This window comes from Paroedura picta, chromosome 3 (genome assembly GCF_049243985.1).
Source record: "Paroedura picta isolate Pp20150507F chromosome 3, Ppicta_v3.0, whole genome shotgun sequence".
Lineage (NCBI taxonomy): Eukaryota > Metazoa > Chordata > Lepidosauria > Squamata > Gekkonidae > Paroedura > Paroedura picta.
Window position 1 is genome coordinate 171676053 of NC_135371.1, and position 11717 is coordinate 171687769.

General features: G+C 58.2%; 1 protein-coding gene across 1 annotated transcript in view; it reads right to left on the reverse strand.

Moving 5' to 3' along the window:
* Positions 1 to 11717, reverse strand: part of FGD1 (FYVE, RhoGEF and PH domain containing 1) — a 63192-nt gene that overhangs the window by 48569 nt on the left and 2906 nt on the right. The gene's annotated exons all lie outside the window — the stretch shown is intronic.

Below are 11717 nucleotides of genomic sequence, written 5' to 3' on the forward strand. Positions count from 1 at the left end.
GTCAGGGATGCCAGCCTCCAGGTGGGGCCTGGGGATCCCCCTAAATTCCAGCTCCTCTCCAGACTGCAGAGATCAGTTCCCCCGAAGAAAAGGACTGCTTGGGAGGGGGGACTCTGTGGCCATGGACCCCACTGAGGGTCAGGGATGCCAGCCTCCAGGTGGCGCCTGGGGATCCCCTGGAATTCCAGCTCCTCTCCAGACTGCAGAGATCAGTTCCCCTGGAGGAAAGGGCTGCTTGGGAGGGGGACTCTGAGGCCTTGGGCTCCACTGAGGGTCAGGGATGCCAGCCTCCAGGTGGGGCCTGGGGATCCCCCTAAATTCCAGCTCCTCTCCAGACTGCAGAGATCAGTTCCCCCGAAGAAAAGGACTGCTTGGGAGGGGGGACTCTGTGCCCTTGGACCCCACTGAGATCCTCATCTTTCCCAAGCTCCATTCCAACTATCCAGAAGTTTCCCAACCTGGATCTGGCAACCCTGCTGACCTCCCATCACCCCATGGCTGCTTTGGAAGGTGCACCCCATGGCATTATACCCTACGAAGGTCCCTCCCCTCCCAATATCCCATTCTCCCTGGCTCCTCCCTCCAATCTACAGGTATTTCCACACCTGGGGATGCAGTAATCCACGCCTGCTGCTTCTTTTCAATTGGAAATAAGGCGCGAGCCAGGGGGGGTCCCCACCCTTTCTGAGCCTGGGGGCACAGTTGAAATTCTGACGCAGCGTGGTGCACACAGAAACAACATGGCTACTGCAAAATGGCTGCCCTGGGAGGCAGAGCCAGCCAGGAAACAACTGACACAGCTTAATGTCAGTCTCACAGTGCAGATCCTTGTGCTGTTATTAGCAGCTGCTAACAAAGCAGCATTTTTTTTAAAAAGCTGCACCCCCCCCCCCCATCAAATCTCCACCAGTCAATCAGAAGCCCTGCTGGGCAGAAGCCCTACCTGGCCCCGCCCACTTCCTAAAAACATTTGGCGGCCCCAGGAAAGGTTTTGGCAGGCATGACAGGCACCGTTGGGGAAGCCTGCTGCAAGGGGTGGTGGGATCGGTCCTGACCCTTCCCTCCTACAGCTCCTGCTTCTTGCCTTAACCCTCCGCCTCTCTCATTCTTTCCGTTTTCTTGGTGCGCCACACAGAATAGGAAAAAAGAATAGGAAAAAGGTCTCACAACAGGGAACTTGGAAGCAATTACGCTAAAACCAGAGGTACATTTCCCCCCATTAGTACCTTCCTGTTTTGTTTTGTTTTCCTCGCCTCACGTCTTTGCAGATCGCAAAAAAGCGTAGGTGGGGCCGGTCTTGAATTTTTCACTCCCGGACGGCACCTAGCTATTTATAGGCTCCTAATAAATACGGTTGATTAGACATGCAGCTTCTGCCCCCCCCTCCCCCCCCCAGTTAGCATGATCTGCAAGTCAATCCTGTAAAATGGGGGAAGTCCCTGTTCAGTTCTGTGGAATTTACTTACAGGTAAGTATGAAGGGCAGGGCCGATTTATCCCAAGATAAATTATATGGGTTTTGTTGTTGCAGCCTTTGAGAACAGCCACGTCAGACACGCAGGGGAAATGGCCATTTACAGAAGGATGTCTAGGTCAGGGGTAGTCAACCTGTGGTCCTCCAGATGTCCATGGACTACAATTCCCATGAGCCCCTGCCAGCAAACGCTGGCAGGGGCTCATGGGAATTGTAGTCCATGGACATCTGGAGGACCACAGGTTGACTACCCCTGGTCTAGGGCAGCGGTTCTAAACCTGGGAGTCGGGACCCCTTTGGGGGTCAACCAACCCTTTCACAGGGGTCACGGCAGGGCGAGCAGTTTGGGAGGGGACACCACCACTGTTGCCCCTCCTCCTGAAAGCGCCCCCCAATTTATATACAATTTATAACCTATTTATATACAACATCATGAACCATGGATCTTCACGCCATGGGTCAGTTTCGGTTTAATTTCTGTGAAAGAACACTGGCATCATTTTATGGCTGGGGGTCACCACCACATGAGGAGCTGTATTAAAGGGTCGCGGCATAAGGAAGGTAGAGAACCACTGGTCTAAGGTGAGCATCTGAATTCAGGGTGGACTGAAAGTCACTTCATAGACCATGCTCTGCTAGCAGGCCAGGCCCCACAAAGAGATTTCAAACCACACAATTGGATCTTACTCTAGGGTTGTGTTTTCATTACTTTTGGGTATTGGCTGCTGAGGAAGTCCATCGAAAAACCAGTTCAACTGGTGTGGTTTCCAGCAGTTGTTTTGAATAGTTATCTTTACCAGGGCTTATTTGAGAGCCTCGACTTTGCATGTTCCTCGGTTTGATTATCCGAGTGGTCATCTGTTTGTTTACCAGAGGCTGGGAGCCCCAGGGCCCGAACTTCAAGCCAGACAGACGGGTCCAGAAAACAGACCTTGTGAAGGAGACACCACTTCCCTTGCCAGTGTCCCCTGGAAATGTGCAGTCACCTCCAGATCACACACATGCAGAAATACCTTTCTAGACAGGACCAGCTCTGACCTTGATAGCTCAGGCTAGCTTGACCTTGTCTGAAGCCGAGGGGGTTCAGTTCTTGTTAGTCTCTGAATGGGAGACCCATGGTTGCCCCACAGAGACAAGCACTGTTCATCTCTTGCCTTGAAAGTCTTACAGCAGGCTTTTGCAGCCAGGGTTCCATGAAACCCTGGGGTTTCTTGACAGCCCTGGAAGGGTTTGCTGAATGGGTGGGAGTTAAATTTTATATATAAAATTTATGTTTATAAATTGTTAAACATTTATCAGGAGGTCATGTCAACTGGCCCTCCCCACTCCCAAAATGGCCAATGATAGGCCTAGAGGGGGAGGAAAGGGGAGGGCCTCCAGATGGGCATGTCCACAGCTCTGCTTCCCAACCATATTCTGCACCATCGCACCACTCCTGCGGTTTCTCAAAGCCTGAATAATGTTTCAGGGCTTCTCAACGGTAAAAGGCTTGAGAAAGGCTGCCTGACGGGGTTTTCATGTCAATGGCAATTTGATATCCTGCCCCACCCCCAACAAAAGAACTGGGACTATGGGACTTCACCAACGTTACCTTCACAACAGCCCTGCAAGGTAGACCAGCCTGAAAGAAAGCATCTGGCTCAAAGTGAGCTTCATGGCGGAGCAAGGATTCGAACTCAGGCCTCCCAGACCCTAGCCTAGCTCTGGCCCCACGCTAGCTCTCCCTGTTCAAGTCTGGCCATAGAATTGGGATCACTGTGGGTGGGCAGGTGGCTGTGGATTTCCTGTATTCTGCAGAGGGCTGCACTGCAGAGGGTTGGACTAGATGACCCTGGAGGCCCCTTCCAACGCTATGATTCCACCCAGCTGCTGCCGCTGCCACCGTATCTTTCCACAGCTGCTCGTTCATCCCAGTATGTGAATAAAAAAACTATTCCTTTTCGTCAGCTCGCAAGTCTTCCTACAGTGTGACAATTCAGGGCAGGGGGGAAAGAACATAGATGAAATCTCCCCCTCCCCACTATTGCAAAAGAGGAAAGACGATCCCACCGCTGCCGTGCCCTAGCAACGCCGCCATGATGCAGCGGCCTTGGCGGTGGAGCCCGGCCCCATCCTAAACGATTTTACTGGCTGGAGTGACAAGCCTTGGGATCCGGCCGTTGGCATGCCAGCTCGCCTTCAACGGTCTCCTGTCTCCGGCCTAGCCGTCCCCTCCCCACTCCGAGTTTGGCAGCGCTTGCTGCTGACACAGTGAACGACCGCAGCCCCTGAGCTCCCCGGCCCGGCCCCTTTCTAAAGATAGCTCTTCTCACCCAGATGGGGAGGGGGGACGGGATGGTGGGGCCGGCCTCAACGGCCTGCAAGTGAGGAGAGACAGCAGGGATCGCCCAGATGCGTTTGGGCTGCTTTCAACCACCCTGGTATCCTTAGAGATGGTAGAGGAGGCCCTTGGGCCAACAGGAGGGGGTGGGGGCATAGGGTTGCCAGAGCCAGGTTGGGAAACCCCTGAGGTTTGGAGGGTGGAGGCTGGGGAGGACAGGGACCTCAGGGGGGGTCCAAGGCCACAGAGTCCCCCCTCCCAAGCAGCCCTTTTCTCCATGGGAACTGAGCTCTGCAGTCTGGAGAGGAGCTGGAATTCCAGGGCTGGATCCCCAGGCCCCACCTGGAGGCTGGCATCCCTGACCCTCAGTGGGGTCCAAGGCCACAGAGTCCCCCCTCCCAAGCAGCCCTTTCCTCCAGGGGAACTGAGCTCTGCAGTCTGGAGAGGAGCTGGAATTCCAGGGGATCCCCAGGCCCCACCTGGAGGCTGGCATCCCTGACCCTCCGTGGGGTCCAAGGCCACAGAGTCCCCCCTCCCAAGCAGCCCTTTCCTCGTGGGGAACTGAGCTCTGCAGTCTGGACAGGAGCTGGAATTCTGGGGGATCCCCAGGCCCCACCTGGAGGCTGGCATCCCTGACCCTCAGTGGGGTCCAGGGCCACAGAGTCCCCCCTCCCAAGCAGCCCTTTTCTCCAGGGGAACTGATCTCTGCAGTCTGGAGAGGAGCTGGAATTCCAGGGGATTCCCAGGGCCCACCTGGAGGCTGGCATCCCTGACCCTCAGTGGGGTCCGAGGCCACAGAGTCCCCCCTCCCAAGCAGCCCTTTCCTCCAGGGGAACTGATCTCTGCAGTCTGGAGAGGAGCTGGAATTCCAGGGGATCCCCAGGCCCCACCTGGAGGCTGGCATCCCTGACCCTCAGTGGGGTCCAAGGCCACAGAGTCCGCCCTCCCAAGCAGCCCTTTCCTCCAGGGGAACTGATCTCTGCAGTCTGGAGAGAAGCTGGAATTCCAGGGGATCCCCAGGCCCCCCCTGGAGGCTGGCATCCCTGACCCTCAATGGGGTCCAAGGCCACAGAGTCCCCCCTCCCAATCAGCCCTTTTCTCCAGGGGAACTGAGCTCTGCAGTCTGGACAGGAGCTGGAATTCCAGGGGATCCCCAGGCCCCACCTGGAGGCTGGCATCCCTGACCCTCAGTGGGGTCCAAGGCCACAGAGTCCCCCCTCCCAAGAAGCCCTTTCCTCCAGGGGAACTGATCTCTGCAGTCTGGAGAGGAGCTGGAATTCCAGGGGATCCCCAGGCCCCAACTGGAGGCTGGCATCCCTGACCCTCAGTGGGGTCCAAGGCCACAGAGTCCCCCCTCCCAAGCAGCCCTTTTCTCCAGGGGAACTGATCTCTGCAGTCTGGAGAGGAGCTGGAATTCCAGGGGATCCCCAGGCTCCACCTGGAGGCTGGCATCCCTGACCCTCAGTGGGGTCCAAGGCCACAGAGTCCCCCTCCCAAGTAGCCCTTTCCTCCAGGGGAACTGATCTCTGCCGTCTGGAGAGGAGCTGGAATTCCAGGGGATCCCCAGGCCCCACCCGGAGGCTGGCATCCCTGACCCTCAGTGGGGTCCAAGGCCACAGAGTCCCCCCCTCCAAGCAGCCCTTTCCTCCGGGGGAACTGATCTCTGCAGTCTGGAGAGGAGCTGGAATTCCAGGGGATCCCCAGGCCCCACCTGGAGGCTGGCATCCCTGACCCTCAGTGGGGTCCAAGGCCACAGAGTCCCCCCTCCCAAGCAGCCCTTTTCTCCAGGGAAACTGATCTCTGCAGTCTGGAGAGGAGCTGGAATTCCAGGGGATCCCCAGGCCCCACCTGGAGGCTGGCATCCCTGACCCTCAGTGGGGTCCAGGGCCACAGAGTCCCCCCTCCCAAGCAGCCCTTTTCTCCAGGGGAACTGAGCTCTGCAGTCTGGACAGGAGCTGGAATTCTGGGGGATCCCCAGGCCCCACCTGGAGGCTGGCATCCCTGACCCTCAGTGGGGTCCAGGGCCACAGAGTCCCCCCTCCCAAGCAGCCCTTTTCTCCAGGGGAACTGATCTCTGCCGTCTGGAGAGGAGCTGGAATTCCAGGGGATCCCCAGGCCCCACCTGGAGGCTGGCATCCCTGACTCTCAGGGGGTCCAAGGCCACAGAGTCCCCCCTCCCAAGCAGCCCTTTCCTCCGGGGGAACTGATCTCTGCAGTCTGGAGAGGAGTTGGAATTCCAGGGGATCCCCAGGCCCCACCTGGAGGCTGGCATCCCTGACCCTCAGTGGGGTCCAAGGCCACAGAGTCCCCCCTCCCAAGAAGCCCTTTCCTCCAGGGGAACTGATCTCTGCAGTCTGGAGAGGAGCTGGAATTCCAGGGGATCCCCAGGCCCCAACTGGAGGCTGGCATCCCTGACCCTCAGTGGGGTCCAAGGCCACAGAATCCCCCCTCCCAAGCAGCCCTTTTCTCCAGGGGAACTGATCTCTGCAGTCTGGAGAGGAGCTGGAATTCCAGGGGATCCCCAGGCCCCACCTGGAGGCTGGCATCCCTGACCCTCAGTGGGGTCCAAGGCCACAGAGTCCCCCCTCCCAAGCAGCCCTTTCCTCCAGGGGAACTGATCTCTGCAGTCTGGAGAGGACCTGGAATTCCAGGGGATCCCCAGGCCCCACCTGGAGGCTGGCATCCCTGACCCTCAGTGGGGTCCAAGGCCACAGAGTCCCCACTCCCAAGCAGCCCTTTCCTCCAGGGGAACTGATCTCTGCAGTCTGGAGAGGAGCTGGAATTCCAGGGGATCCCCAGGCCCCACCTGGAGGCTGGCATCCCTGACCCTCAGTGGGGTCCAAGGCCACAGAGTCCCCCTCCCAAGTAGCCCTTTCCTCCAGGGGAACTGATCTCTGCCGTCTGGAGAGGAGCTGGAATTCCAGGGGATCCCCAGGCCCCACCCGGAGGCTGGCATCCCTGACCCTCAGTGGGGTCCAAGGCCACAGAGTCCCCCCTCCCAAGCAGCCCTTTCCTCCGGGGGAACTGATCTCTGCAGTCTGGAGAGGAGCTGGAATTCCAGGGGATCCCCAGGCCCCACCTGGAGGCTGGCATCCCTCACCCTCAGTGGGGTCCAAGGCCACAGAGTCCCCCTCCCAAGCAGCCCTTTTCTCCAGGGAAACTGATCTCTGCAGTCTGGAGAGGAGCTGGAATTCCAGGGGATCCCCAGGCCCCACCTGGAGGCTGGCATCCCTGACCCTCAGTGGGGTCCAGGGCCACAGAGTCCCCCCTCCCAAGCAGCCCTTTTCTCCAGGGGAACTGAGCTCTGGACAGGAGCTGGAATTCTGGGGGATCCCCAGGCCCCACCTGGAGGCTGGCATCCCTGACCCTCAGTGGGGTCCAGGGCCACAGAGTCCCCCCTCCCAAGCAGCCCTTTTCTCCAGGGGAACTGATCTCTGCCGTCTGGAGAGGAGCTGGAATTCCAGGGGATCCCCAGGCCCCACCTGGAGGCTGGCATCCCTGACCCTCAGTGGGGTCCAAGGCCACAGAGTCCCCCCTCCCAAGCAGCCCTTTCCTCCAGGGGAACTGAGCTCTGTAGTCTGGAGAGGAGCTGGAATTCCAGGGGATCCCCAGGCCCCACCTGGAGGCTGGCATCCCTGACTCTCAGGGGGTCCAAGGCCACAGAGTCCCCCCTCCCAAGCAGCCCTTTTCTCCAGGGGAACTGATCTCTGCAGTCTGGAGAGGAGCTGAAATTCCAGGGGATTCCCAGGGCCCACCTGGAGGCTGGCATCCCTGACCCTCAGTGGGGTCCAGGGCCACAGAGTCCCCCCCTCCCAAGCAGCCCTTTCCTCCAGGGGAACTGATCTCTGCAGTCTGGAGAGGAGCTGGAATTCCAGGGGATTCCCAGGGCCCACCTGGAGGCTGGCATCCCTGACCCTCAGTGGGGTCCAGGGCCACAGAGTCCCCCCTCCCAAGCAGCCCTTTTCTCCAGGGGAACTGATCTCTGCCGTCTGGAGAGGAGCTGGAATTCCAGGGGATCCCCAGGCCCCACCTGGAGGCTGGCATCCCTGACCCTCAGTGGGGTCCAAGGCCACAGAGTCCCCCCTCCCAAGCAGCCCTTTCCTCCAGGGGAACCGATCTCTGCAGTCTGGAGAGGAGCTGGAATTCCAGGGGATCCCCAGGCCCCACCTGGAGGCTGGCATCCCTGACTCTCAGGGGGTCCAAGGCCACAGAGTCCCCCCTCCCAAGCAGCCCTTTCCTCCAGGGGAACTGAGCTCTGCAGTCTGGAGAGGAGCTGGAATTCCAGGGGATCCCCAGGCCCCACCTGGAGGCTGGCATCCCTGACCCTCCGTGGGGTCCAAGGCCACAGAGTCCCCCCTCCCAAGCAGCCCTTTCCTCCAGGGGAACTGATCTCTGCAGTCTGGAGAGGAGCTGGAATTCCAGGGGATCCCCAGGCCCCACCTGGAGGCTGGCATCCCTGACCCTCCGTGGGGTCCAAGGCCACAGAGTCCCCCCTCCCAAGCAGCCCTTTCCTCCAGGGGAACTGATCTCTGCCGTCTGGAGAGGAGCTGGAATTCCAGGGGATCCCCAGGCCCCACCTGGAGGCTGGCATCCCTGACTCTCAGGGGGTCCAAGGCCACAGAGTCCCCCCTCCCAAGCAGCCCTTTCCTCCGGGGGAACTGAGCTCTGCAGTCTGGAGAGGAGCTGGAATTCCAGGGGATCCCCAGGCCCCACCTGGAGGCTGGCATCCCTGACCCTCCGTGGGGTCCAAGGCCACAGAGTCCCCCCTCCCAAGCAGCCCTTTCCTCCAGGGGAACTGATCTCTGCCGTCTGGAGAGGAGCTGGAATTCCAGGGGATCCCCAGGCCCCACCTGGAGGCTGGCATCCCTGACCCTCCGTGGGGTCCAAGGCCACAGAGTCCCCCCTCCCAAGCAGCCCTTTCCTCCAGGGGAACTGATCTCTGCCGTCTGGAGAGGAGCTGGAATTCCAGGGGATCCCCAGGCCCCACCTGGAGGCTGGCATCCCTGACTCTCAGGGGGTCCAAGGCCACAGAGTCCCCCCTCCCAAGCAGCCCTTTCCTCCAGGGGAACTGAGCTCTGCAGTCTGGAGAGGAGCTGGAATTCCAGGGGATCCCCAGGCCCCACCTGGAGGCTGGCATCCCTGACCCTCCGTGGGGTCCAAGGCCACAGAGTCCCCCCTCCCAAGCAGCCCTTTCCTCCAGGGGAACTGATCTCTGCCGTCTGGAGAGGAGCTGGAATTCCAGGGGATCCCCAGGCCCCACCTGGAGGCTGGCATCCCTGACTCTCAGGGGGTCCAAGGCCACAGAGTCCCCCCTCCCAAGCAGCCCTTTCCTCCGGGGGAACTGATCTCTGCAGTCTGGAGAGGAGCTGGAATTCCAGGGGATCCCCAGGCCCCACCTGGAGGCTGGCATCCCTGACCCTCCGTGGGGTCCAAGGCCACAGAGTCCCCCTCCCAAGCAGCCCTTTTCTCCAGGGAAACTGATCTCTGCAGTCTGGAGAGGAGCTGGAATTCCAGGGGATCCCCAGGCCCCACCTAGAGGCTGGCATCCCTATCTGTTACCTCAGTCTAAACCCCTCAATATCAGTGGACTTAAACCAGAGTAAAGTTCACGTCAGACTGGGCTCCACTGGTAACACCGGTTTGCTCCCACTCCATCAAAGCAGCTATGTAGCCCTTCAGGGTTGGCCAAAACTGTCGCTCTCCAGATGTCCATGGACTAAAATTCCCAGGGGCTCATGGGAATTGTAGTCCATGGACATCTGGAGACCCCCAGTTTGGCCACCCCCTCAGGGATACAAGGCCGCTACTAACTATCTGACTTATATAAGTTGCTACAAGCACAAAACCAAAAAGTCTGGGGATATTCTTTTTAAAAACCCACACCCTGACATTTAATTCTCCAGGATATTTATATCATACCTAACAGAGAGAGACGGTCAAACCAACCCAAACTAATCCGGCCTGATTTCGCCCTCGAATTCTATTTTTTGAAGCAATCGACCATGTTTTACCTCACAGCCAAACCGGTCATGCCTAAGACATTCTTTTGTCCAGCGATTTTAAGCGTGATCCTCAGGTGCACAGGGACCCAATCCCGAACCAGACCACACTGTGCTTTGCCCTAAACCAAAGAACAGCCGGTGTTTTCCTCACTGGGTTAAAGGTACTGGCCCCCCATGCCTGAGAATGCGGCTTTTGAAAAATGGCGGGAAACTGCAGACACGGGACTCCCGCAAAGGCTCTCTTCCCTTTCCTCTCCCCACAACAGACACCCTGTGAGGGAGGGGAGGCTGAGAGAGCCCTGATATCACTGAAGAAGAAGGAGAGTTGGTTCTTATATGCCGCTTTTCTCCACCCGAAGGAATCTCAGAGCGGCTTACAGTCGCCTTCCCTTTCCTCTCCCCACAACAGACACCCTGTGAGGGAGGGGAGGCTGAGAGAGCCCTGATATCACTGAAGAAGAAGGAGAGTTGGTTCTTATATGCCGCTTTTCTCTACCCGAAGGAATCTCAGAGCGGCTTACAGTTGCCTTCCTTTTCCTCTCCCCACAACAGACACCCTGTGAGGGAGGGGAGGCTGAGAGAGCCCTGATATCACTGAAGAAGAAGGAGAGTTGGTTCTTATATGCCACTTTTCCCTACCCGAAGGAATCTCAAAGCGGCTTACATTCGCCTTCCCTTTCCTCTCCCCACAACTGACACCCTGTGAGGTGGGTGAGACTGCGAGAGCCCTGATATCACTGAAGAAGAAGAGTTGGTTCTTATATGCCGCTTTTATCTCCCTGAAGCAGTCTCAAAGTGGCTTCCAGTCGCCTTCCTTTCCTCTCCCCACAACAGACACCCGGTGAGAGAGGGGAGGCTGAGAGAGCCCTGAGATTACTGAAGAGTTGGTACTTATATGCCACTTTTCACTACCCGAAGGAATCTCAAAGCGGCTTACATTGGCCTTCCCTTTCCTCTCCCCACAACAGACACCCGGTGAGGTGGGTGAGGCTGAGAGAGCCCTGATATTCCTGCTCGGTCAGAGCAGCTTTCTCAGTGCTGTGGCGAGCCCAAGGTCACCCAGCTGGCTGCAATCAAATCAAACCCGGCTTGCCAGATGAGAAGTCCGCACTCCTAACCACTACACCAAACTGGTTCTTGGATTCCAATTCTATGATTCCTCAGACACAGAAGAGGTGTGCATGCACATGAAAAGCTCAGGCCCAGCATTAAACTTCTTTGTTCCTAAAACCGCCACTGGACTCAAACTTTGTGAGCCTGCTTCATTTTGCTGCGAACGGGTTAGCATGGCTATCCATTTGCAGCGACCCTCTTGTTCCGACGCTGCTTTCCCTCTTCCGGCTCCTCTCGCGATCGGTCCCTCTCATGCACTCTGACCACAGGCCTCTCCCACGGGAAGGGTTAGGAGGATGAGGCCTTCCAGCCGTATTCCAGCTCCGTCCCCTGAGGAGTCCCCCTGCGGCTTTCCCTGGAGCCAGGATGTGGCTTTGCTTTTAGGTCAACCCGGCAGCGTTCCTGGAGGCTTCGTAATGAGGGAAGAAGGGTTGGGGGGGAGACAAGAGCCAGAACCATCACTGCAAGTGGCTAAGAGGCAGAGATGGCTGGCTCCGAGTTCGAAGGAGCTCAGATTCCCTCTCTAATGTGCCTGCCATGAGCAGGCAGGAGGGATATCTAAAAATTAGCTCGCAATATTTCTGGTCTTTTGCCCTAAAACACACCGTGGATCCCATCACCACCCTTTTCCCTCTAGCTCCATGGCGTCTGCTCCCGCCTCCTTTAATCTACCAGATCCCGGAGAATCTCAGAGCACAGGAGCCCTTCCTGGCTCTCAGAAGCAAAGAACGGACCAGGGTCTTCTGCCTTGTGGAGAAACCAGGGTTTCCGACAGGCCGGCTTTTCGCGCAGGGCCTTTTTGTTTTTCG